We start from the raw sequence: 27,125 nt of genomic DNA, 5'->3' as shown, positions 1-27,125 counted from the left end.
TCTGATGGCCAGAAGCATCCAAGAGGTTTAGGGACATGTGGTGACCAGGCAGACAAGGAACAGAACTGGCTATGAAACAGAGGCTAACTGAGTCCTAAACCATTCCTGCAGCACAGGAGCCAAGTGTGTCCTTAGCTCACCCCTCCAGGAGGTCTTTTCTCCTCTCCTTTCAGCTTGGCTGTCAATTTTCTCATCGCTACACTTGGAAGGGTGAGACAGAGCAGGGCTCTGATGGGTGCCCTAGGACTGCTGTGGGCATTTCTCACTTCAAGAGACACTCTGGGAAATGAAGACAAAATTTAAGTCATTTTCTTAACCTCATGGCTCCCAGAAGGCATAAATAGATGTCCCATATTTTTGTCATCAAGATGATAGCAGCAATCTTCAGACCTGTGTGAGTCCACAAACATTTACCTGGCAGAGTCCTTATAAGTCACAATAAAAAGATAAGCTGAGAGCAAATTCCATTTCCCTGACAGTGTTTCTGAGCTGTTCAGAGCTGTTTCTGAGACAACATAAACAGGAGCTGACTACTCAAACCTCTCCCAGCAAGTGGCAAATTCTGGCTCTTTCTTTGGGTTCTTCCTGGCAGCAACTGGTGGAAGCACAGCCAAGGTTATAGGAGCTGTCCTCTGCTGAGGCTTCTCTTCTCCCAGGACATGAGGAGAACTTTGGGTCTGCAGTAAGAACCTAGAGGTTTGGAGCTCAGGGAATAAGTCTGTCAGGGTGTCAGTGTCCACACTCCTGTGCTGCACAGCCCTGCTGAGTGCAGGAGGTTGGACCAGGTGCCCTTTAAAGGTCCCTCCCGAGCAAACCTTTCCCTGCTGCATGGACATCTTGACTCAGCAGCTTTGGATGCTACCTCTGCTGTTCATTCCCAGGCAAGTCACATCACTGCCTTGTGCCTCATTTTTACATCTCTGCAAAATGGGAGATGATACAATTTGCCTTAAGTGGTTTGTCGATGACCAAAGCCCATAAGGAGGCATCACTCACTCCCACTGAAGGAGCCCAGATAAGCACCTGAAAAGCAGCTGCAGGGAATCTTTGCATTCTGCTCCTCACCCAAAGCAGACTGCACAGCCAGGATGTGTCAGCTCAACGCAGCTTCAAGGATGCACAACCTGTGCATTTTAATTGTGCTTCTCTGCCAGCCTGCATTCTGCCTCCTCTCATCACTGGCAGAGGACAGCTCATTTTGGAGCCTCTAATAAAAAGCTCTTTGCTTCCTACTGATGTGTTTAGCAAACACATAAAAAGGTGAAATCCATGACAGACAGAGATCTTAATAAAGACTTAATACTGAAACAAAGCAAAAGGCATCAACCCATCCTGAGGCCTAAGTGCCACTGACAGTCACTATTGCCTCTTATGTCTGAACCTGCTCCTGCTGTATCTGCATCTTGTACAGCAATGTAATTCCATTTTCATTTGCTCCTCTCAATAGCTTTCCCATTCCCTCCCTGCAAGCTCTACATTATTTACTGATTGCAGAAAATATTGCCTGTTCCATTATGCTTTGTTCATGACCCAGGAGCAAAAAAGTTTCTCAGTAAAGAAGAAGGAAGTGGGGGGGAAAGAGGGTAGAAAAACTAACCCAGAGCAAAGAAGCCCTAAGAGCTGACTGCCTGCACAAAGAGCTCCTTGTGGGACCCCATGGGCAACCTGTAGATGGTTCCCACCTGCTGCCCCAAAACACAGGAATTTAGCTTTGCCTTGCCTTGGGTGGGACAAGAAGGAGCTGATGACAGCAGAGCCAGCTGGGATGTGTGCTCCCGCTCCCTGCTGCAGTGTTTCACAGGGAGAGGACAAGATGTCCTGAGCAATTTCAGACCTCCACCAAGTGCTTCAAGAACTCTTCATCATGGAAAGCCAACACCACCACAGGAGCTGAGCCTCCTGTAGAATGAATGAAACCTCTGACACAGCTCAGAGAGCTGAGCCTCTGCTTACAGAGAGGAGGCAGAAGCAGCACAAGTCCTTCTCCCATTCTTTGATGTCCTGGAAAAGCTTCTCTCCCCATGTCCCACTTTGCTACCTGCAGCAAACAGAGCGCCAGCCTGACCTTCTCCCTCCCTTTTCCAACCTTCTGAGTAGCATTTGGTGAAGGGGAATGATCTGAGGATAAATGATCCACCTGAAGACCCTCACAAAGTCTGTGGCAGATGAGTTCTGTTGTTGTTTATTAAGGTGTTTTTCCTGTGGTCATTCTGCTGATGAAGCCCTGAAGCTGTTACAGTGCAGCCTGCAGCAGGACTTACTCCTGAGTTGGTTTTCTTCCTTCTTCTCTTCTTTGGAAGAAGAAATAATAAATGAGTCAGATGATCAATTCTGCAATTTGCAGTTGCCAAGCAGCTTTGAGGGCAATTTAGTGATTTGGATACTTATTTCCTCTCTGTACTGATGGCAGGAGATGATATAAGGATATTGAGTCTTAATAATCTGTTCATTCCCCTGATCAAACTGAGGGAATGAGGCTCAGAAGGACTTTTCTGACGTTCAGAGCCTGTTGTGCTGCTGTGCAGTGTCTTTGCTCTGGACAAGAAGGGCCCCTTTGGAAAAATCATGGGATGGTGTGGGTGGGAAGGGACTTATGGAGATCACCCAGTGCAACCCCCCTGCCAGCACAGGCTGCCCTCCACTCATCTATAGGTGGACAATCAGGAGATGTAAGATGCTCAGGTTCATGAAGGTAAAAGAACTGTGACCATTGTCCTCCAGAGGCCAAGCACCTCCTGGTCACTGCAGCTGAAACCTCCTTCAAGGAGGAATGTCAGCAGCAGGATTTACACTCTCTAAACACCTCCTCAGAATGGCATTTACCCAACTATTAACATTTCTCATGACAGCAGGGGTCTGTATCTGATGCTTTTCACCCACAAACCTTAAATCAGCTTGTAAAAGAGGTCTTCACATCATCCCCCTGGTGCCACCCTGCCAAGGAAGGGCTCCAGGAATGCAGCAGGGAACAGATTTGCCAACAACCACCCAAGGGACATGTGAGAGAATCAGGAGCTGAAGCCACTCACTCAAAACCCACTCCAGTTGTTTCTGCACTGGGGCACAGAGCCCTCGAGGGCTCCAGCAGCGTTCTCCACTTAGAGTAATTGAGAGCTGAAAGATGAACTCCTTGTTCTGTATTAACCACAATGAATAACATCCCTGCTCCTCAGCTCCCCATTGATTTCTTTGCCAGCAGCAGCACAGAGCCTTTTGTTTCCCCAGCAGAGTTTGCTGGCATTGCACTTTTGAAAGGCCAGGCATGGTGGCTCACAGGAAGCACACAGATTTCCGGGCTGAGAAACGTGGAGCCCAGCAGAGAGCAGGTGCACACAGAAAGGGTGCCCATGGAAATCCTTTACCCTGCAGCAGCAGCAGCAGCAGCAGCAGCAGCAGCAGCAGCAGCAGCAGCAGCCACCACCGCCACTCTTCCAAGCCAGGAGGACAAGGAGGTGCTGCTTACACAGCTGGTCTGAAATCCAAGTGCTCTTCTGACTCCTTCACAGATTCCCAGCTTGGAGGGGGTTGGAAGGGACCTCTGGAGATCACCCAGTACAAGCCCTCTGCCCCAGTGGGGCCACACACAACATTTCCCCCGGTGCCACGGCCACAGGTTTCCTGAACACCTCCATGGATGGGGACTCCACCATCCCCTTGGCAGCCTGTGCCAGTCCCTGACCACCCTTGCAGCAAAGAAATTTTCCCTCATCTCCAGCCTAACCCTCCCCTGGCATAATTTCAGGCCATTCCCTCTCCCTCTATCACCTGGCAGCAGGGAGAAGCACAATTCTCACTCCATTCTGGAAACCACAATGAGCACTAAACCAAACAATTAATTGGATTAACAACAGGCTCTAGACAGAACCACTGCCCAACACCAGGGAGTCCTCCTTTCAAGACTTTTCAGCTGGGGCCATGGCTCAGTGGCCAGGGTGGTGCTGGGTTGGTGGTTGGACTCCATCATCTTCAAGGTCTTTTCCAACCAGAAGAATTCTGATTCTGCAGGACTCTTTCCAAGGTCTCCCAGTCCCTCACCCAGGGTACAGCAAGCAGACTCCAGCACACCTCTGATGCCTGCCTGCTCTCCAGCTTCCCAAAGGCCTTCCGTGGTTGCAGGAGATGCAGTGCTGACAGAACTGATGCTGGCTGAGCAGATGGCGAGGAGCAGTTAATTGATCTGCTGGGGCACTGTCAGTTGGCCTTGTGCAGGGGAATATGCACAGATCCATAATGAACTTTCATTAGTGATGGAGCAGGTTCTGTCACACAGATTCCATTGTGTGCTCTGCATGATGCACATCCAAATCCCAGCTTAATGACTTCTCCTGCCCAGTTTAGAAACCTTAACTCCTTAAAATCACAATGAAAAAGAAGATAGTTTAAAGCTTTTCCTTTCTTTTCCCTTCTGTCCTCCTCAGCAATGACCTCACCACCTCCACACTGCAGGACCAGACTGAGAGGAACCTTCAGCATTGATAAAACCCAGCAAGGTTCTGCACAAAATTCGTTCTGTAGAAATGAGTTTTGAGATAGCTGAGGTGGATTAGTGCGGCAAAAGCCTCTCCCTAACACTGCACCGCTCAGACAGGCTGGGGCTTGTCCAGAGAGCTCAGACTCCAGAGCAGAGGGACCCCCAATGGCAGGCAAGCCCCCGAGTTCCTGCTGCTGTTCTCCTCTGCCTTAGAAGGCAGCACCTCGGAACTCTAAGAGGCATTTTGAGACTGCTGCTGAGGAAAAGCAAACTTTGTGGCAGGTGTGACCAGCTGCTCGTCTGCAGCCAGCCCTCGGCACCGTCAGGCTCTCTGGGAGGACTCACACCTGAACCTCTTGGGCATCCCTGCACTTTCTAGGACCACTAACCAACATTCTGAGCACCTTCTGGCCTCCTACATGATGCAGGCAACACCAGTCCATCTGGTAACTCCTGCAGCTAACTGCACCATTCATTTTTTAACGCTGCTATGCATATTTCATCCCAGCTGCCACTCAGGTCCTCAGAGCTGGGAAAACAAAGACAAACACTGCAGAAAAGTTTGTGATGCCCTTACTCGGAGGATTTCCACTCTGCACTCATTGGTTTTGGCAGAGTTACTGTTGGGATTTTTTCTTCTTCTCCTTGGTTATAAATATTCCATGAAGAGTTTTAATTAGAGCAGCAAGTTTGTTGGCTGAGACGAAAGGAATTGGATCCCCCCCTTACCACCTGGGCTTCGTTCCTCTGGATGGACTTTACACCGAGGCAGAAGCCTCAACTCTGCATAAATGAGAGAGGCATATTTGATGGCATTGGAAGTGGAACTGATCTCACCAACAGGAGTAAATCACAGTCTGAAAGCAAAACACACATTTGATCTGCTTCCCTCCCTTTAATTAGCAAGAGATGAATTAGCAGCTGAAGGAAAACGTTCAGCCTGCAGTGGTCTGGGTTCAAACTGACTGCCAAATGCTTCCCTCAACAGGAATTTGCTTATCAAGGTGCCCTGTTCAGCTCCAGAGAGCACTGGGGGCTCTCTCGACCCTGCTTCCACATGAGGTCTTTCAAAACCATGGAGGTGTGGTGCTAAGGGCCACGGTTTAGCCCCAGGCCTGGGGCCAAGCCATTTCACCCCCTGCCCTAGCCAGGGGCCCCTGGGCACTGGGTGAGCTCCAGTCAGAAGGACAACGACAACACTTCCCTAACTGGGACACCTCAACAAAACTGGGTTTGGGCTTTTTTCCCCTTTCTCCCATATTTTATGTAAGTGTTTTCTACCATTACAAAGAGAGTTTGGCTGTTGTTATTTTTTCCTCTTCCTTTCATCAAAGATCTTCATGCCCTGAAGAAACAGCAATAAGGGGGCTGTGGGAAAGGCACATTTGAAAGGCTTTCTCTCTATCACTCAGGCAATTACAATACACAAATTTATGGCTCAGCCCTCTTTATTCTCTGCAATGCCTCCGAGTTCACAAGACGTGCTCAGCTTTAAAGTGTGATCATCTTCCAGCAGTTTAGACCCCAACTGTTTCCATTACGACAATCAAGCTACAAAAACACTGCTGATGCTCAAATGGATAGCTCCAAAAGGCAGCAGCGTGGCGAGTCTGAATAAGAGAACAACAATTTCCAGGGACCTGAGCCACATTCAGATAAGCTACCTGGCCCACAGAGATCTAAGAGCACTGCTTGGTGCTTCATTATTCTGCTGTGCCTCGGTGCAGGGCACACAAATGTGGTTGGGAGTTGGTATTTCACATGCAAATGTGTGGTGGCTTTCTGCATCACTGGCAGAAGGAAGGGAAGAAAAGCAGCTGTTGAGGAGACAGCATGTCATGTTATTTATTCATGAGCAACTGGATGGAAAACGAGATGGGCCTTCCTCTGGAAGCAGGCAGATAAAGGCAAGGCTGAGGGACTCAGCCTGCATTCCAAAACCTCAGCTTTGCTACGTGGGGGCCTCTAAGTCAGTCTTACAAGAGCCATGTAGGAACCTGACCGTGGGCTTGTGCTGGCAGAAGTGAGAAGCTGAGGAGAGTCACCACAAAAGCCATTTTCCATGGCATGAGATTGCTGCCTTGCATTGAAAAATTACTCACAGAACCATGGAACCTGTGGAGGTTGGAAGAGACCTTTGTCACCTACTCAACCTCCTCCTAGAAGGATAAAAAAATCACATTTAGGCTCCCATGAGAAATTAAATCAGGACTTGAGCTAATGCCTGCTGTAAGCATCCTCACATTGCTCACAGGTGAGACAGGACATGGATAGATATTTAGTCAGAGAAAAGATTTCCATCCCTGTGGATTTGCATAGTCTGCAGACAAACAAAATGGGGTAAAAGAGGATTAAAAAAAAGGTCCTGGGAGAGAAGGAGGAGGAGAGAACTCTCTGACCAAACACCACACCAGAGGGGTGACCATTTAGGTCTGAATTCTGACTCCAAGCCTGTGCTTGTACTTCAATCTTTGTGTTTGTTCAGCACCTCTGGGCTTGCAGGAGAGTCCTGTCTGCAGTTTCATTCTTCCCACAGACCTAAAAAAGCATTTCACAGACTAAAGCACACAGGAAAATCCGTGTCCTTGTTCTCCCAGAGCTCTCTCACTGATCCACCCCAGGCAAGGAAAATCATTTGGCTTTACAACAAACCCTGCTGTAAGTCAAGGGCTATTAAGGGCTTCTTCATATTGTTTCTCACCAGAATCTAAGCTGATGTTTTCCTCAGCACTCCTCTGAATGTTTGTTTATTAAAGGGTACAAGTGTCACCACAGCCCTACAAGCAGCTCAGTGACAAGCCCCTCTTAGCAGCCACAGAACATCAGGAGAGCAGAGGAGAGCCAGAGACATCTCCTTGTCTGCCAGGAGAGCATGGCAGCTGTGCTGGACAGCTTGGGGAGAAAACTCTGTGCTTTGGAGGTGCTGGAGCCCTGGAGCAGGCTGCACAGAGAGGTTGTGGAGTCTCCTTCTCTGGAGAGCATCCAAAGCCACCTGGTCGTGTTCCTGTGCAGCCTGTTCTGGGTGACCCTGCCTTAGCAGAGGGCTGCACCAGATGACCTCCAGATGTTGCTTCCAACCCCCAGCACCCTCTGGTTCTGGGATTCTAAGTTTCAGTCCTGTGCAGTAGCCCTGAGCCTGTCACTAAAAGACTCTGCAGTGTGCCCAGTAACAACTCTGGGACCTTTCAACCATGAGCACTCTCCAGCAGCCATGAGAGTGCCTCCTTCTTCTGGCTGCAGGTACCAGCCCTGCCTGAACTCCTCCTATAAAGCACATCCCCAGCCTGGCTCTTCCTGACAGGCTGCAGTGCTGGTGCAGTGTCGATTACCTTTGCTGGCAGGATTCATTGTGTGATCCTTTCCTGATGAGCTTGTAATGAATTAAAGAAACAATTCCAACTCTCCATAAAAGAGAGAGCAAGTTTCTCATAAAGTGAGAGCACATTATTTCAGGAGGAAAAAAAAAAAAAGGTACAATTTAATCTCCCAAATTAGCATAACTCTGCTGTTATTCCAGAGGCTGCTTGATTGAATTAGCCTCTATCACTTTAACCAGAATGAGACATGAATCCGAAAGAAAAAGAGCTGAAAAGTGAGACTCAAAGAATAAAAACCCAGCAGGGATGCAGAGGAATGGAAAAACCTTCCAGCACTGCCTGCAGCACCCAAGGGATGGAAGCTCACAGCACAAGGGCAGGCAGGAGTCAGCCCACGCAGCAGGGACGAGAAGACATCAGGGCTGTGCTCACCCTGGTGCTGGGCTGGTGGCACTGGGGAGGCTTCCTCCCTTAACAAGGCCCCCAGTGTCCTGGGGACTCAGACTGCCTGGAAGGTTCCAGCCTGTTTGCTCTGCTCGTGTTAGCTGATTTAGAGATGACTCACTCCTGTCCCACACTTAATGGGCAGGAGGAGCAGACAGACTGGTGGGCTGAGCTCAGACTTTCAACAAGACCTTTCTCTAGCTAAGGCTTGAAAAATACTCAGTAAGTGCTGCAGGAGAATCAAGGCAGAACCACAGAAGCGTTTTGGATGGGCAGCCCAACCCCATGGACACCACACCGTGTCCCCAGGTGTATACATGGTTTCTGAGCACCTCAAAGCCTGGGGTCACTTTTGGACCCCTCACTTGAGGAGGGGCTGGAGTGTGTCCAGAGGAGGGCAACACAGCTGGGGCAGAGACTGGAGAACAGGGCTGGGGAGGAGCAGCTGAAGGAGTTGGGGGTGTTCATTGTGGAGAAAAGGAGGCTTAGAGGAGACCTCCTTCCTCTCTACAACTCCCTGAAAGGAGGCTGGAGCCAGGTGGGGGTTACTCTCTTCTCCTAAGTGACAGATCAAGTTGCACCAGGGTGGGTTTAGGTTGGACATGAGGAACAATTTCTTCCCTGAAAGGGTTGTCAAGCCGTGGCACAGGCTGCCCAGGGAGGTGGTTGAATCCCTGCCCTTGGAGGGCAGAGATGTAGGGCTGAGGGACATGGTCGAGCCCCAGCCTTGGTAGAGTTAGCTAATGCTTGGACTGGGCGATCTTAAAGCCCTTTTCCAGCCCAAGCCATTCCATGACCCTATGATGGTCCTGGCTGCCTTTCCCACCCCTAGCAAAGTTCACAGCCCACTGTGCAAACATTGATCCCTCTGATCCCCAATGTTGGTTTGGGTAATGGAGAGAGCAGATTTCATTGAGGCCATCTCCCAATTAGGGACTGTGCTTATCTGGACATAAAAGATCCACTAATTTTTGCTGATGTGATCATTATTGCAGAGACTTAATTGGCCAGAACTGTCAATGGCAATTAAATGCTTGCAGTTGGGGCTCTCAGAGGCTCAGTGACTTACTGCCTGCTTTCTACAGCTTCCCATTTGTTCAGCACACTCCATGGCTGCAGCAGTGCCTGGTAACCCGAGCTCCATTCTGTGGCAGCAGCTAAAACACCCAACAAGCAAAGCTCTCATAATTGGTATCTTTACAGGTTGCAATCAATTGTCTCATTTTTGTGGAGACAAATCAAGCTTTTTGTGGGCTGGGTTTTTTCCACTGCTCACTATGGGAGGTTATTCAGATGGGAGCCTGTAATTAGAACTGCAGTGAAGCATTTGAGATTTGAAAGGTTGGAAACATTTTCCTTCTGGGATGCTTCATTTGAGAGTTGTCTGGCTGGTGGCCAAGCCTGAGCTGCTTGGAGTTCAGCTGGGGGAGTTCACCTCCAAACTTCTACGGAAATGAACTAACAACCTAGAACCTGGGGAGGCAGAAGGCTGCCAGAGATGACTCAATCAAGAGCTCAGAGGCTGCTGTCTCAAGAACCTTTCCCAGCCTCGTGAGGTCAATATTGGTTTGGGAGACAGCACATGAGATGCATCTCTTCCATATGATTCCCTGTCTCTGGAATGACCAAACACAGGCCAAGCACAGGGAGGCACAGTCACAGAACCATTAAGGTTGGAAAAGACCTTCAAGACCATCAAGTCCAACTCTAACCCAGTGACCACAAAACTGAAATCACTCCACAGGAACATCAGACACCAAGGTTTGAAAAGCAGGGAGGGATGCAGCAGGCATGAAGAGAGCTCACCCAAAAGCATGGAACAGAAGCCTCACTGTGACACATCAAGGACAGCAGGGCAGGAAGCAATGCACAGAGCAAAGGCCAAGGAGGTGCAGGCTCTCACCCCAGCCCTGCTGTGACCATTTGTGCACCTTTCAGCCCCCCCAGGATCTACCTCCACACACAGCATTTGATCTCATCTAAATGCAAAATCCCTCCCTCAGCTGAACTGGTGCCAGTCCAAGCCCAGGATGGCAAAGCAGTGTCCTGAGGAAGAGGAGGCTGCTGGCAGACCTGGGAGAACAAATGGTTCTGCAGGAGCAGGACTCAGCCTGCTTTCCAGACCCAGGGCTTGTCTGTCACAGAAGGGTCCCTGATAAATCACAGCCTGTGTCGTGGTGTTTGAGATCTCAGCACTGGATGAGAACCAATCCTGCCAGCCCCTCTGTGCTCACTACAAGGCCTTATTTATATTCTGGCTTTTAAACAACATTTTATTACAAGCCAGTGCAGAAGAAAACACATCATTAGTGGAAGAGCTGGCATCATGCTAAGAGACAAAGGTAGAAAAGGGAGGGGGGGGGAAGCATCCAAAGAGCTGCAAAAGGAAATAAAACCACTCCATAAATCACTCCAAACCCAGGTGCCTTCATTCTAGTCTGGAAGAAAGCTGCACTCCATAAAATCTGACACTGTCACCCAGAGCCTACAAAAGAGAGACAGGGAAAAAATAAAACCTAATGTCATTTGGATGCTGAAGTTGCTCTTTATTGGGAGTCTGGAAATGAGAACATCAAAATTAGGAGCAAATCAGCCAGCTTCAGTCCCTCAGACTAGAGGCTGCAGGAGACAGATTGGACATTAGGTACTAGGGATTTAGATGCTAAATTTGTCACAGATTCATTAAGGCTGGAAAAGATCATCAAGTCCAACCATCAACCCAACACCTCCAGCCCAACCAGACCACAGCCCAGAGTGCCACAGCCACTCATTTCTTGAACACCCCCAGAGATGGAGGCTCCCCACTTACAGGAGTCCCATGGAACAGGTGAGGGGTGAGACGGGAGAGCTATTCCTGGGGACATTCCCACTGGACACAAATGTTTTCACAGGGAGAACTGTCAGCCACTGGAATCTCCTCCCAAGGGAAGTGGTGGATTCCCCAACACTGGACACTAGATTCAGCTGGAGAGGGGCTGGGCCAGCTTGTCAAGTGCATGCTTCTGCCAAGAAAGGTTGGAGCAGATGATCCTGAGGCCCTTCCAACCTGGGATTCTATGGTTCAGGTGGAGGTCCACATGCCCCAGGAGCTCCTCTGCTCCAGCACCCTGCAGTGAGGAGGGATTCAAACCCAAGCCTCACACCTTGGAGGCAGCAGGTCCTCATCTCCACAGCAAACAGAATCAAAGTCTCCTCTGTTTGCTGTGCAGAGAAATGCTCAGACCCGAGCCAAGACCAACAAACCTGACTGGAATCTGCAAGAGCTTTCTTTGTGACTCACTTGGAAATGTTCAGCAAATCTTCTCTATAGCCACCAAAGCCTCCACTGGGCTGTGCCTGCCACACAAACATCCAACCAGGCTGCTCTGCAGGCACTGCTGACACCTCTGCACACATAGCTTGGTCTGCTTCCAGCCCTGCACTCCAAGGAGTCTGAACAACAGAGTGTGCTCAACATCTTCAAGGTGGTGAGGAGTAATTGTAAGTCACATCCAGCTGCCTTAATTAAAAACAAATCCACTGTATTCATTGCAGGCTAAGTCCTGCTCCCACAGAGGGAAACAAGACAGATTACAAACAACCCACTTCATGGTGCTTAGAGAACAAAGCCTGAGCAGGAGCAGGGTGCAGCTGGCACAGGGTGCAGCACCAGCTCTCCTCTATCACTGCCATGCAGGAGGGGCAGTGCTCGGTGCAGGCTCACCAGCACTTTGTCACAAGCTGTGGGGGCTGTGGGGAGCAATTCAGCAGCAGGTAAAAAGGAGGCAGCCCAAGAGGAGAGATCTGCTGCATGGGAGGAGACCATCTCAGAAGTGGTCCTGACAGCCTGTGGAGTGTGAGACTGCAGCACATCAAACTGCTGCTCCACAACCAGGCCACACAGCTTCTAAACCTTCAAAGGGAGAGGCCACATCCCCTGTGAGCAGAGGAGGTGACCACACTGTGCAGGGCAGATCCATGCTGGCAGTTTAACACTTGCTGAGGCTGCAGCCCCAGCTCTTCCCCAGTGACAAACAGCATGGGATGGCAAGACTGAGTGAGCTTTAGATGGAAGAAAGCAAACCAGACCTCTTTCAAAGGTGTGGGGGGTTGAGAAATGGATACAGCTTCAGTAAACTGCCTGAGAGCACTGCTGGGCAGGAACCTGCCTTCCCCGTTCCAATCTCTAGCAAACCAAATCCACTGTCTGTAAATTCAACCATCCAGAGCTCTTCTGCCTCAGCCTCTACTGAGGCCCAAGGTTCAAGGTTGAGGGGGTAACAACGTGGTGGGTGGTGGAGATGGGACCATTTGTGACTCATCTCCTCCATGCCCACAAGCACAGCGCTGTGCTTCCCTCCCTGCCCAGCTAGGTGCTGACTCTGTGAAACCATCGTAGCTGGCTGTGAATGAAGCATGAAATGAAGCTCCCTGCTCCATTCCAGGGAGAGAATGCAGGCAGTGCAGTGTCATTTATTACCCTGTGATAAAGGCTGTGTGCTAGACAAACAAAGCAGCTGTCAGAGCTGTGAAATTCTCTCTCCCTTTCCATTTTTCCTCACTACAATGTCCCCTTCTTCCTTACCCAGCTCAAAGACAGACTGATCTGCTTCCAGCAGCCAGGTCTCTCCTCATAAACACAATGGGGTCTGATCCATGTCAATCCACTCTAACCAACTCATTTCATGTTGGGATGGAAGTGCAGAGATCAATTCAATCAGGACAGTGCTGCTTTGCGACATCTGGAGCCTGCCCATAACCAGCAGCTTTGTTTAACACGTTAGGGAGCTGCTGGGAGCTGCTCTTCACCTTCTCTCTTCCTACGTGGTCTTGGATGACGTGTCAGCTCAGCAGTGGGGGGAGAAGGGAACTTTTGAGTGGTCTTCCAGATTTGCTGGCTACAGACACACCATTCCACATCAAACAGTGTTCTCAAAGGGTGCAAAAGGCAGGCTCAGGCTCTGCTTCTCACTGAACACAAAGCTGGAAACCAAAAGCTGAAACATTGCAAAGTTCCTAAGAAATGTTCCACTGCCAACTTCTGCAGAGGCTGCAGAGGTTTCTCAGGAGCTTAGGCTTTGTGGCAGTACAGGAGGGGTGGCTGCCAGCAGGATGGAGACTCCCTTTTGACAAGGAGTCCCATGGAGAAGACAAGGGGGGATGGGGACAAGTAACTGCTGAGGAGATTCCCACTGGACTCCAGAAGGAAATGTTTCCCCATGAGCACAGTCAGGCATCAGAGTCATCTGCACTCCAGGTTCCTATCCGCTTTAAGGAGGCAAAAGCAGCTACAAATCTCATAAACCTTGAAGCTCAGAAGTCTGCCAGGCTCAGACTGGGGTAAAAGATCTGCCAGGGCATGACACTGGATCTAAAATCTCTGCTTCAAAAGAGGCAGCTCAGCTCCCAGCCCAGGTTGCCTGTGACTGCTCTGCCTTGTCAGCTTGTTGCATCGGGGACAGAACAGCAGGAGCTGGATGTGTACTCAGCAGAGGAAGACAAGAACAGGATGCCAGGCTCTGTTAAAAGCCAGGTTGCAGAACGGGGCAGCAGTGAGTTCTTCCTTTTGTGATGGAAGAATCGTGTCTGGGGGCTGTGCTGTGTGAGCAGGCACATGCTGGACGGCGGCTGCCTGGTGGGAATTGCCCAGGAGTGAAAAGCCTGAGAGCAGGATGGTTCTGTGCAGTGGTGCTGCTCATGGACTGTGCCTGCCACCAAAGCGGTGCAGGGGAAGCAAGGTCTGCTGCTTCCTTCAGCTCTATCCGCTGGAAAACTCAAAGTCCTCACTGCAGTTAACTTCCCTTTCCACAGCCTTGATCTATTTTGTAGAGATCAGAACCACTCCAGAAACACTTCCCAGCCAGGCAGGGCAAATGAAGCTTTTAGTCTAGATCAGGTGCTCTGGGATCCACCTGCCTTAAAACTCAGCATTTTTAAACAGCACTTTATTTAGCACCTTCAGTTGTCAGACACTTGGCCTGAGGACATCTCCTGAAAGCAAAGGAAGAGGCTGTGCCGCGCTGCGGGCTGCAGGCTGCTGTTCAGAACCGGACAGCTCCTGCCCGGAGTGCTCAGCAGCGGAGCGGCAGAGGGACTGCGGCTGGGTGGGGCACGGGGCAGGGTGGGGCACGGGGCAGAGTGGGGCATGGGGCAGGGTGGTGCACAGGGCAGGGTGGGGCACGGGGCAGGGTGGTGCACAGGGCAGGGTGGGGCATGGGGCAGGGTGGTTCATGGGGCAGGGTGGTGCACAGGGCAGGGTGGGGCATGGGGCAGGGTGGTTCATGGGGCAGGGTGGTGCACAGGGCAGGGTGGGGCACGGGGCAGGGTGGGGCACAGAGCAGGGTGGGGCATGGGGCAGGGTGGTGCACGGGGCAGGGTGGGGCACGGGGCAGGGTGGTGCACAGGGCAGGATGGTGCACAGGGCATGGTGGGGCATGGGGCAGGGTGGTTCATGGGGCAGGGTGGGGCACGGGGCAGGGTGGTGCACAGGGCAGGATGGTGCACGAGGCAGGGTGGGGCATGGGGCAGGGTGGGGCATGGGGCAGGATGGTGCACAGGGCAGGGTGGGGCACGGGGCAGGGTGGTGCACAGGGCAGGGTGGGGCATGGGGCAGGATGGTGCACGGGGCAGGGTGGTGCACAGGGCAGGGTGGTGCATGGGGCAGGGTGGGGCACGGGGCAGGGTGGGGCACAGGGCAGGATGGGGCATGGGGCAGGGTGGTTGATGGGGCAGGATGGGGCACGGGGCAGGGTGGTGCACAGGGCAGGATGGTGCACGGGGCAGGGTGGGGCATGGGGCAGGGTGGGGCATGGGGCAGGGTGGTGCACGGGGCAGGGTGGGGCACAGGGCAGGGTGGTTCATGGGGCAGGATGGTTCACGGGGCAGGATGGAGCACAGGGCAGGGTGGGGCACAGGGCAGGGTGGTTCATGGGGCAGGGTGGTTCACGGGGCAGGATGGAGCACGGGGCAGGATGGTTCACGGGGCAGGATGGAGCACAGGGCAGGGTGGGGCACAGGGCAGGGTGGTTCACGGGGCAGGGTGGGGCACGGGGCAGGGTGGTTCACGGGGCAGGGTGGTTCACGGGGCAGGATGGAGCACAGGGCAGGGTGGGGCACAGGGCAGGGTGGTGCACGGGGCAGGGTGGGGCACGGGGCAGGATGGTTCATGAGGCAGGATGGTGCATGGGGCAGGATGGTGCACGGGGCAGGGTGGTGCACGGGGCAGGGTGGGGCACAGGGCAGGATGGTTCATGGGGCAGGATGGTGCATGGGGCAGTAGGAGCAGCAGGAACAGCACTGCCGGTGCTGCTGGTTCTCAGCTCTTCCTTTCTGCTGTCCCTCACCTGTTTAGCTTATGGAATTTTAACAGGAGGAACAGTCCCCATGTCTCAGCCTGCACAGGGGGTCTCGTGAGGTCCCTTAGGAGCTGCCCCTGCACTCCGTGTCCATGTGAACATCTCCATGCTTCTCTGGTTCTCTGAATCCCAACCTTCACTCCACCCCCTTCCAGCAGGTGCTTTCTCCTCACCGCTTCTGGAATGTGCTCAGGAAGTCAGGCATTTGCATCCTCAGCCCTGCTTTGTCTCCTCAGCTTGCTGGCGTTTTGAGTACTTTATATTCACAGCAAGATCCTGATCCTGCCATCCTCAGACGAGCAAAGATCTCCAGGGAGCAACAGCAGGATCAAAACCCTAATGTGCTCCACGCCTCTTGGTCTTTATTTATTATGAACTCCTCAGCAGAGCAGCTGGGATTGGGGCTGACAATAGGAAGCCAAACTCTTTCTTTCACCCAGGAATTTGCTGCCTCCCGTTTCAAACCCCTTGCTATTATTAGAACGTGCAGCGCTGCACCCATGCAGAAATGGCAGGGAATTGTGCTTCCCCTGCTTAGAATTCTGCACAGCCTGCACTCCCTGATAAAAATTAAGCTAACTCCTGTGCATAAATTAGTTTAAAAATAAGAATAATTCTGCTGCATCCTCGGTGGTTTAATTCCCTGCAGAACTCCCTAGGAGGCTGTGAGTTTTCATCCCAGTGGCTGCTGTGTCTCTATGCCAAAACAAAGATTGCAGAGCAAGAACTAAAACACAGAGGGTGGGCAGAGGGTGGGCAGAGGGTCAGGAGTGAGTCTGCACTTGGCCCTTAGGAGAAATTCATTATCCAGGTGGAATGAACCCAAGGACTGAGTGGTCAGACTCAGAAATGTTGTCACTGCTGTCAGAAAAGGCTTTGGAATATTTGCATAACTGAGTTGAAAACATTTTAAAGCCAGCAAAAATTAAAATAGAATGTGGAGTATCCACTGCTCCTCCTCCCCCTGCTCTCCAATTACTGTTTGTGTGCTTACCCAGACACAAAGCCCCCAGAGATTTCATCAGGATGTGGGGAGATTATTTGATAGCTCAGCTTCATGCTATTTAATTCCCAGCAGATAAAGTGATTCTCCAGCAATAAGAATCTAATGAGAGGCTTCTGAATATGTTTCTCATCTGCACAAATGATCACCTTGCTGCCTGCTCACTCTCTGAGAGCCACAATGAGCAGCCAGCCAGGATGGATGGGGGAAAGCAGCCACGTAAGGATCTGCACATTGTTCTCTGGCACACCCAGAGCTTTTTAAGGTGAATTCATACAGCAACGGAGAACAAATCTGTGGAGCCTGAAAGGGGAAGTTTAAAAGGCAGAGAATAAATTGATGCTGAGCAGGGAGATAATTAAGACTCACTGTGTGCACTTTGGTGGGTTTCAGGCCAGCACTGAGCCCAACACTCAGTGCCTGGAGGGGGGATTTGGCATGACAGCTCCAGACTTGGAGAACCACAGCCTGCTCTGGAACAAGCCTTCTGCACCATGCTGGCCGAGGAGAGAGCCTCAATTTCTTAGCAGCCCAAAGCAGCCAGCAGTACTTCCAGCCCTTGCTGGGAGGCCAGCAGAGCAAGAGTGTTTACATCTCTAAATTGTTCCATTCAGCTGCAGCAGCCCAGGGCCAGGCAGGTGAGTCACAGGGCTCGGGGGCTCAGATCTTCAAGTGAGTGTGGAGTGCAGGGAGTTCTGCTGACCTGAGTGGAAATTCATCAGCCTGTGCCAAGGGAGGGTAATGCAGACCATGAACCTTTAGAAAGCTTCCTATCACTTCTTGAAGAACAAACCTCTTTTCATCCCAGCAGGTTTGTTGGTCCTGCCTTTCACATAAATAAGGACCTCTGGCAATGATTTTATGCTTGTCAGGTTCCATATTCTCTATTGAGATGTCAAGCACTGTTTTAACTCAACTTGGAAGACAGCTTCAAGTGCCTGTTGTCAGCAAAAGTTGAGAGAAAAAAACTTCAGAACAAATCAAAGTAAGGAAAGGGATAGAGAGCTCGGCCCAGGATACTCCTGCTGTGAGTGCTGTTCGGATTTCTTATCCAAATGAAGGAAATCAGCAAAGGAAAAGCTCATTTCTGGCTAATGTGTGTGTGCAGAAGCTCAATGATGTGAGCTGCTGGGGGGGGGACAAAAGCAATGAAGCTGGGGAGAGGTCTGAGGGAGGAGCAGCTGATGGAGTTTAGCCTGGAGAGGAGGAGGCTAAGGGGAGCTCTCTACAGCTCCCTGAAAGGAGGTTGCAGGGAGGGCTCCATAGAGTTAGGTGACAGAAGGAGAGGAGAGGCCTGAAATTGTGCCAGGGGAGGCTTAGGTTGGACATGAGGAACAATTTCTTTGCTGCAGGAGTGGCCAAGGACTGGCACAGGCTGCCCAGGGAGGTGGTGGAGTCCCCAGCCCTGGAGGTGTCCAGAAACCTGTGGCCATGGTTCTTGGGGCCATGGTTTGGTGGCTGTGATGGTGCTGGGCTGATGCTGGACTGGATGATCTCAGAGGTCTGTCCCAGCCGAAACAATTCTCTCATTCTGTGATGGAACAACACCAAATTTTGGCCAAAGAGTCCAAAGCCTGTCTCTGGGCTGCTCCATATGCACTGCAACCCCTCTGTGGATGGGATTGTGCTCAGGCTCCCCACACTGGTAATTATTGTATGTAAATACCCAGAGTGGATTTGCCAACTGCATGCCTGGCTCTGACATCTGCATATTTCTTCCCGGCGCCGTAACTCTGCCTGCAGACAGCTGCCTGCTGCTGTAAATCTGCCACTTCCCTTTATGGATCTCCTGAGCTGCAGCCTAAGCAGGTCAGCTTGGGTGTTGGAATTCTGGAATGAATGAGACCCAACAGTGCTCCTTTCAGGATGAACAGGCAGAGGCTGGGGCTGGCTCAGCAGGTGCCAGTGGTGCTCGTGCTGAGGTCAGCAGCAGCAAAACCCTAACGGTTAAGACAGAGCAGGCCCAAGTGCTAACTGCAATTAAAGCCAAATGCTTGAAAACGGGACCAGAACCACATAATCCCAGCCTGGTGGGGTTGGAAGGGACTTTGGAGACAAAGAGCACTCCTCAGCTGGTGCTGAAGCAGTGACTGCAAGGATGGTGGAGGGGAAAACCATTGCCCAGAGATGTTGAACAACGGGGTTATGGTAGGAAATAAAATGAACCAAGGACTCTTAGTGATCACTGGGCTCATTGAAAAGGAAGCATTAGAAGATTACTTTCAGTTGCTGAAAATCACCACCTATAAACAACTGCCTCACAGTGATCTCTCTGAGGCCATCACAAAGGTGCCTGCATGGGTTTGTGCACCAAGGAGAGGGAGGGCAATAAACAGAGCTTAACAAGGGTTTTTTAAACAGGGGTGAAATATTACACCTTAGTCCTTGAAGGAACCTCAGCTCTGGCTGCCATGAATAAAAGAGGAGACAAGGTCTAAGACAAGGTTTCCAAACCAGGAGGAAGAGAAAGTGGGAAGGCAAAGATTTATCAGTTTCATCCCAGCAGCAAGCAGGACGCCGGCTGCCAAGGTTAGCTGACACCAGCACAAAAATGTAATAGCCATAAATCTGTCTGCACCGAGATCTGTTGTCACCTGTGAGCTGATGAAGCCTGGCTGATCATCTGGCTTGGAAAATACGGCCAGAGAGCAAGACAAGCTCCTAGCCTGTGGAATAACACCGGGCTCGGAGCCTGCAGAGGATGCAGACACCCAGCTCAGAGCAGGAATCAGAGGAGCGTGTGGCCAGCTGTCCCCTCCAGAAGCCTCACTTCCCTCTGCACTCCTCCTACCACAGGACAAATCTCCCATGGAATCGATGCTCTCTGCTTCTGCTGCACACAGTTGTCCACAGGATCTGTGCTGAGCACTTGGCTGCACTTCACATAAGCCACCCCTCATGGGGTGCCAAGAGGACTCCCAGGAAGCCACCAGCTCTGAAAACCAGACAGCTGCCAGCAGCACTGAATGCCTTCAGCTCCTCACCTCCTCCTCTCTGCACCCAGCTGCATACAGACCATAATGAAGGGTGGCAGACACGTGCTGGGGGCACGGTTGAGCAGCCATGCAGCAACAGAGATCCTGCAAGGGGTGTGAGGGAGGCTGAGGTCGGTGATAGGGAAACATTTCTTTGCTGCAAGAGTGGTCAGGGATGGGAAGAGGCTGCCCAGGGAGGTGGTGCAGATATGACACTTCAGGGCACGGTTTAGTGGTCATGGTGGTGTTGGGTGGAAGGTTGGAGCTGATGATCTTGGAGACCTTTGCCAACCTTAAGGACTCCATGAAAAGTTTCTGCTGCGTTTTTGTTCTTCACAGGGCTTGCAGAGAGCTGCTCCTGCCCCCATTAATAACACTCCATTTGGCTCTCACTGAGTCGAGTGCAGCTCTGCTGCTATTTCCATTCTCCTCTCGGGGGCAAAGGGAAGTGCTAGACTCTCAGATAAAATTCTCTGGATATTTGCCCTCTAACTTCCAGTGACTTTTTATCCTCTTCATGTTTCAAACTCGTTTCTAGCACGAGCCAACTGAACGGCAAAGGTCGCCCAGCGCGGGCCCGCGGGAGCGGGTGCCAGGGAGGGCAGCCCATCACACACCAGTTACTCTTCCATTAGGTGCCACTGAGCGAGCAGGGCTCTCTTAAGTGGAGTCTTGGCTTGATTCTCCTTTGTAATTAGAGCCTGGTTCAGAGGCTTATAAAACCTATTCACTTCGACACATTTTACCCAGCTGAGGAAGACTGAAAGACTTGAAATACCAGGCTGGGTAATTCAGACCTCAATTCTTGTGGCTGGGAAGGGCAGGACCTCAGAGCTGCCTTCCAGCACCTGAAGGGATCCTGCAGGAAGGCTGCAGAGGGACTTTTCATGAGGGTGTCTAGAGACAGGACAAGGGGGAATGGTTTGAAGCTGAGGGAGAGCAGGGTTAGACTGGAACTGAGGAAGAAGTTCTCTCCGCAGGAGGATGGTGAGGCTCTGGAGAATAGTCACTTCCAGCTGCCAGTCCATGAGCTGGAGGAATAAAGTGAGAGAGGCCAAGTGCCCAGCAGGAGGTTAGCAGATGAAATAGAGAGGTGAGGACCCACAGGAGCTGGGGTCAAGCCTGTCGCGGTGATAGTCAGTCTGTGGGTCTGGGATCAGGTGCTGGCACCAAGTGATTTACTGGAACTGAACAAAGTGTCTTGCCCCTTGAGGGCCACACATAAATACAGCCAAGCTCCTTTCAGCCAGAATCCCAAAAGCACTCATATAAATTGTGCCTCATCTGGGAAAGGTATTTTCAAGGGGAGAAACAAACCAGATCAGTGCAGGCATGCTCCCATGCTTCACTGCCACAACTAAATGCTGCCAGGCTCACGCCCCAACGCCACACAAAGCAAAGCTCTTCATTTCATGTAGCTAACAGAACACAAAGAACATTGTTGTGAGCTCACAGAAGAGAATTCCCTTCTCCTGTGGGAGCTCACACACAGTGCTGTCCACTCAGTTTTCCCCAGAAGGAAGATCCCCTCTTGGTTCTGGGGAGAAGCAACAGTCTGAGGCTTCCATCTACTGCTCTGAGCCGTGAGGGTGAGAGATGAACCAGCTCCACTTCCCCACTGCCCCCCTGCTCTCTTCCTGCAGGCAGCCAGCAGCTGATGCCAGCAGCTTGTAAGCCAGAACTTATGGGCTCTGTAGTGCCTCATCAAAAGCCATACAGGAAGATTTCAACATCTCTCTCGCTCCAAAACAGGGACAAATCGTCAACAGCACAGCCCAAGCTCTCCCATTTTGGTTGAATTATTCCTCTTCAGGTTTTGCTTTGTGCTGTTTCATTCACTGCTGGAAGTTATATCCCCTCAGAGCACCCTAAAGCAGCCTCTCCCTGGGGGGGCAGACACCCTTCAACTGCTCTCGGATGACTTCTGAAGTCCAATTTTAAAAGCTGTTTAGTCAAGCCATTCACACTCTGTCACTTTAATCTCTCCTTATAAATCAAACCCTCCATCATCTTGATCATTTTTCCTGTCCTTCCACAGCAATCCATTCCCTCTAAGTTTCTATTCTCTTTGGCAAGCTGAGAAAAAGCAAAAGCAAAGAGCAAATATTTGGCTGTGTCCTACATGCTGCCATTTGCAGCAGGCTCTGCTGTGCTGTTCTGGCCTGGGGTGTTGTCTGCGCTGCCTCTTCACTGCTTAACATCTCACCAACCTTCCAGCAGCTACCTCCCAGCAGGGAAAGGATAACCAGGGAATCAGAGAAGGCTCCAGGGAGACCCTAGAGCAGCCTTGCAGGATTTGAAGGGAGCTACAGGAGAGCTGGAGAGAGACTTTTGACAAAGGCATGGAGTGAGAAGATGAGAGGTGATGGCTTCAAACTGTTAGAAGACAGACTGAGGTGAGACATTAGGATGAAATTCTTCCCCATGAGGGTGGTGAGGCTCTGGAAGAGATTGCCCAGAGAAGCTGTGGAGGCTCCAACCCTGGAAGTGTTCAAAGCCAGGCTGAGTGGAGCCCTGAGCAAGCTGGGCTAGCAGGGGCTGTCCTTGCCCATAGCAGGGCGTTGGAACTGAATGATCTCTAAGGTCCCTTCCAACCCAAACCATTCTGTGAATCAAAACACTAAACAGGTCAAGGCACTTCCAAACCCAAAACCTGTTTTGCCACTTCAAACTGCTACAGAAGTGTTGAAGTGTACAAACATCCAGAGAGCAATCTCTCCCTGCAAGCAGCGTGGTGGTTACAGCTTCTGTCTCCCCACAGCTCTGCTCCAGAGAACAGAAAAGATTTTTAACTGTTGAAGCACAGAGAAGAAGAAAATGGTTAAGGTGTCTGTGGAAAGAGAATTCATCCACAGCTTTTTGGACAATAAGTTCTAAGGAAACAGAAAGGAATGGTTGTGGTTTATCTGTCCTGCTGCAAGGGGGGTCCAAAGACAGCTGTGTCACCTCCATTTCCTTTTCACAGCCCTGCCCCTCGCTTAGGGCCCAAAGCTGATCCAAGCACTAAGATTTAGCTCTGTCCGTGAGGGCCGCAGGGTGAGGGACAGCTCTCAGGCTGCAAGGGATGAGGATGGATTTAGTCCTTTCATTCTCCATGCTACAGACTGAAAGGTTTGAACTGGAAGATGGAAAGGCAGTGGCAGCAAACCAGGTCCTCATTCATCAATTAAATTCATTTTTCATAGCAGTGTAATGAATTTCCAGGGGAGTGTTGAGTGCCTGGCACGGGAGATGGAGTGGAGCAAACTGAACACTTGAGAACAAAGACTGGAGAAGCCTTCTGCAGGCTGTGGAGCTCTGTGGCTGCTTTCTGGCCCAAGATTCCATCCTCCACAAGAGAAAAGAGAGCTCAGCAGGCTGCAACAAACCTGTCTGAAGTTTGGCTCTTTCACATTCAGCCGAGGAGCTGCTCTGTGCTTCTCCAAGCTTTCAGCCAGGCTGAGGCAGGCATTGCTCTGAGTGGGCTGGGGAATGCAAACAGGAGAGCTCTGCTAAGAACTGGATCTCTCTCCTCCCTTCAGCTGTCACAGGTCAGGCACCAGCTGATGCTTTAGATCACCCAGCAGAGAACTGAAACCACTTTGCTGCAGCTGACAAAAGCCAGCCCAGGTCTGTCCCCAAAACTGTCTCCCCTCTAAATTTTTGCTCATTCGAATGTCAGAAGAAGACAGGAAGAGAGCACCACCATGATTTGTGCTTGCCTTGGGTGCTGCACTCTGTTCAAACAACTCTCCCCTTCATTTCTCAGATAGTAGCTCATTAATAATTCCTTTGTGGAAATTGTGGTTAAATAAGGGTGGAACCAGACACAATAAATCCCTGGATAAGTAACTTGAAGAGATAGAATCAATAAAATCCTGGGTGGCAATAATGTTACCATATTAAATTTATGGCATCTGTTTAAACAATCCTTTCCTTCCTCCATTACTCTAAATGTTGCTTCAGGAGGTCCTTTTATAGACTGTATTTTCTCTTTTATGGTGGGACTGTAAACAGGCAGTTAAGCTAATATTTTGGTGCATTCAGCATGCTGAGCTCCACTTTATTGGGCCTCTCAATAAAAGCTCTTTGCAACTTCAACTGCCCTGGAAACTGTGACTGCAGAAATCTCCTTCCTGCTACAGCCAGGCTCAGTGCTGCATAAAGACCACTCAGGGTGCTTCCCATGGGATGTGGCAGCAGCTTTCAGGGGAAAATGGGGAAATGGACTGAAAAAAAGAACTAAAGCAGAAGCCCTGTGAGCAAAACTCTTTCATTTTATGCTCAGGATCTAGGCCAGAGTTAAAACCAGGACTCTGTCAGCTTTAAATTCCAGAAGTTCCTCCTGAGGTTCAGATGGAGCTGCTGCTGCTCCAGTTTGTGCCCATTGCCCCCTGTCCTGTCACTGAGCAAAGCCTGGTCCCATCCTCCTGACACCCACCCTTTGAGTATGGATCAGCAATGATGAAATCCCCCCTCAGGCTCTCCCCTTCAGACTAACCAGCCCCAGTTCTCTCAGCCTCTCCTCATCACAGAGACATTCCAGAACCCTCAGCATCTTTGCAGCCGTTTGCTGCAGCCCCTGCAGCAAGTCTCTGTCCTGGAACTGGGGAGCCCAGAACTGGACACAATCCTCCAGGTGCAGCCTCACCAGGGCAGAGCAGAGGGGCAGGAGAACCTCCCTTACCTGCTGGCCACACTCTGTCATCCACTTCCTACTCATTCCCCTGTCAGAAAAGATCAGCTCTGAAATACGCAGAAGGTGCAGCCAGAGGCATAAATAATTCTTGTTGTCAGTTGCATTTCAACATCACTTCTAAGTGTGGGGTGGTAGCTGCAGTGCTTTTCGGGGTACAGTGCTGAGCTCTGTGTCAGCTCAGCACTGAGCACAGAGAAGCTTTCCTGCATAACTGCGACTACAAGCAGCAGCCCAACAGGGACAGGGGTAGGAGATGGCTTTGAGCAAGTGCTTTTCACTTCTGGGAAGAAAACAGAGCTGAAAAAAGGATGATTTCTGCTCAAAGAGAGAGGACCCAGGTTTGTAATCCAGAGATGTAACATTCCTGGCTCAGAAGCTGTCAGCAGCCTGAGCTTTGCTCCGTATCAAAGCTCCTCAGGCTGCAGCCCTCCTGGGAACTCCCTGCCACTGCCACCCCCCCTGAGGGCAAGCACAGTGATTTGCTAGCCAGGATTAAACTGCCTCCTAAAAACCAAGAGCCAGGTGTTTATGTTCCAAGGCATGCTGGAATTGGGAAGAAAATAAAAGGAAATGGAGGATATTAACTCTCTCTGTTTCTTATTTTTATTGTCTTTATTGATCGGGGGGGTGGGGAGGACACCGGTGTCAGGAAGGAGCTGCAAGAGCTCTTCTGCACTACCAGCTCCTGCTGAACCTCATGAGGCTCAACAAGGCCAAGGCTGGGGGATGATGTGGTATAGCAGCCCTGTGGAGAAGGACTTGGGGGTGCTGGTGGATGAGAAGCTGGGCAGGAGCCAGCAATGGGCACTGGCAGCCCAGGCTGCCATTGGCCTTCTGGGCTGCCAGTGCCCATTGCCAGAGATGGAGAGAGGGGATCCTGCCCCTCCACTCTGGGGAGACCTCACCCCAGTGCTGGGTGCAGCTGTGAGGCCCTCAATGCAAGGACCTGCTGCAGAAAGGCCAGGAGAGGCCACAGAGATGATCAGGGGCTGGAGCAGCTCTGCTATGGGCATGGGCTGAGAGAGTTGGGGCTGTTCAGCCTGGAGAAGAGAAGGCTCCAGGCAGACCTTACAGCAGCCTCTCAGTGCCTGAAGGGGCTCCAGCAGAGCTGGGGAGGGACTTTGGACAGGGAGGGCTTGCAATATTTTCAGGAGAAGTAGACTGAAAAGAAATATGCAAATGTTTCACAGTCTCACAGAATCACCAAGGTTGGAAGAGACCTCAAAGATCATCCAGTCCAACCTGGCACCACAGACCCCAGGACTAGACCATGGCACCAAGTGCCACATCCAATCCCCTCTTGAACACCTCCAGGGATGGGGACTCCACCACCTCCCTGGGCAGCACATCCCAATGGTTAACAACTCTCAGTGAAGAACTTTCTCCTCCCCTGGAGCCTAAACTTCCCCTGGCACAGCTTGAGACTGTGTCCTCTTGTTCTGGTGCTGGTTTCTAGAGAGAAGAGACCAACCCCTTCCTGGCTACAACCTCCCTTCAGGTAGTTGTAGAGAGCAATGAGGTCCCCCCTGAGCCTCCTCTTCTCCAGGCTAAGCAACCCCAGCTCCCTCAGCCTCTCCTCACAGGGCTGTGCTCAAGGCCTCTCCCCAGCCTTGTTGCCCTTCTCTGGACACCTTCAAGTCTCTCAATGTCCTTCCTAAACTGAGGGGCCCAGAACTGGACACAGGACTCAAGGTGTGGCCTAACCAGTGCTGAGCACAGGGCACAATGACCTCCCTGCTCCTGCTGGCCACACTGTTCCTGATGCAGGCCAGGATGCCCTTGGCCTTCTTGGCCACCTGGGCACACTGCTGGCTCCTGTTTAGGCAGCTGTCAATCAGCACCCCCAGGTCCCTCTCTGGGAGCTCTCAGCCACTCCCAAACAGTTTTGAATGAAAACAAAGCCTCTTTCCAAACCCTGCAAAGCACAGAAGTAAGCAGGGCCATGATCCTAGCAGAACATTCTCCCTTGCTTGATCCCCTACGGTTTCAGTGCTCCTTTGGCATATTTCTTCACTGAATCAGATGCAGAGAGGCACAGAGTCAAGAGAGAATGTGACAGGAACAAAAGGAGAGGGGAAAAACATCAACAATAACTGATGGACTATTCATAAGTTTGTAATTTGTTGTGGCTGTTGCAAAACTGCAACAGAAATCAATTTTCTTATTGACATTCTGCCCCCTGCGCTTCGTGCTGGATGTTCTGCTCCATTGCCAGTGGATTGTCTGCTGTGGGCTCCTGCATTGATTTTCCCCTTTTTTGGGTAAGGACAAACCCCATTCATTTCTGGGAAGCAGCAGGAAGTGTTGCATGGAGCAGGGAACAGCAGAGCAGGCAACGTCCCGGGGCCAGGGTTGGACTTCTGCAATAATTCTAAGCAGAAATAAATGATGTGACTAAGAGTCAGAAAATCACCAAATGCTTTTGGCTGGAAGAGCCCTGGAAGAACCTCCACAAAACCATTTTCTAGTTCTACCAGGCTGGGGCTAAACTGTGGCCCTCAGCACCTCCCCTCCGGGGCTTTGAAACCCCTCCAGGGATGGGCATTCAGCCACCTCCCTGGGCAGCCTGGGCCAGGCTTTGGGAACCCTTTCAGGGAAGAAGTTTCTTCTGATGTCCAACCCAAACATCCCCTGGCACCATTTCAGGACATTTCCTCTCATCCTGTCACTCGTTACTAGGGACAAGAGCCCAACCCCCACCTCACTGCAGCCTCCTTTCAGGGAGCTGTAGAGAGCAATGAGGTCTCCCTCAGCCTCCTCTGCTCCAGGCTGAGCACCCCCAGCTCCCTCAGCTGCTCCTCACCAGCCCTGTTCCCTCTGGACCAACTCCAGCCCCTCTTTCTTGGAGTGAAACATCTGAGCAGTGAACGTCTGAAGATCAAAGAGGATCATTTGTACAGTGG

The sequence above is a fragment of the Dryobates pubescens genome, chromosome 31 (assembly GCF_014839835.1).
Source record: "Dryobates pubescens isolate bDryPub1 chromosome 31, bDryPub1.pri, whole genome shotgun sequence".
NCBI lineage: Eukaryota > Metazoa > Chordata > Aves > Piciformes > Picidae > Dryobates > Dryobates pubescens.
This window is presented reverse-complemented; position numbering follows the sequence as displayed.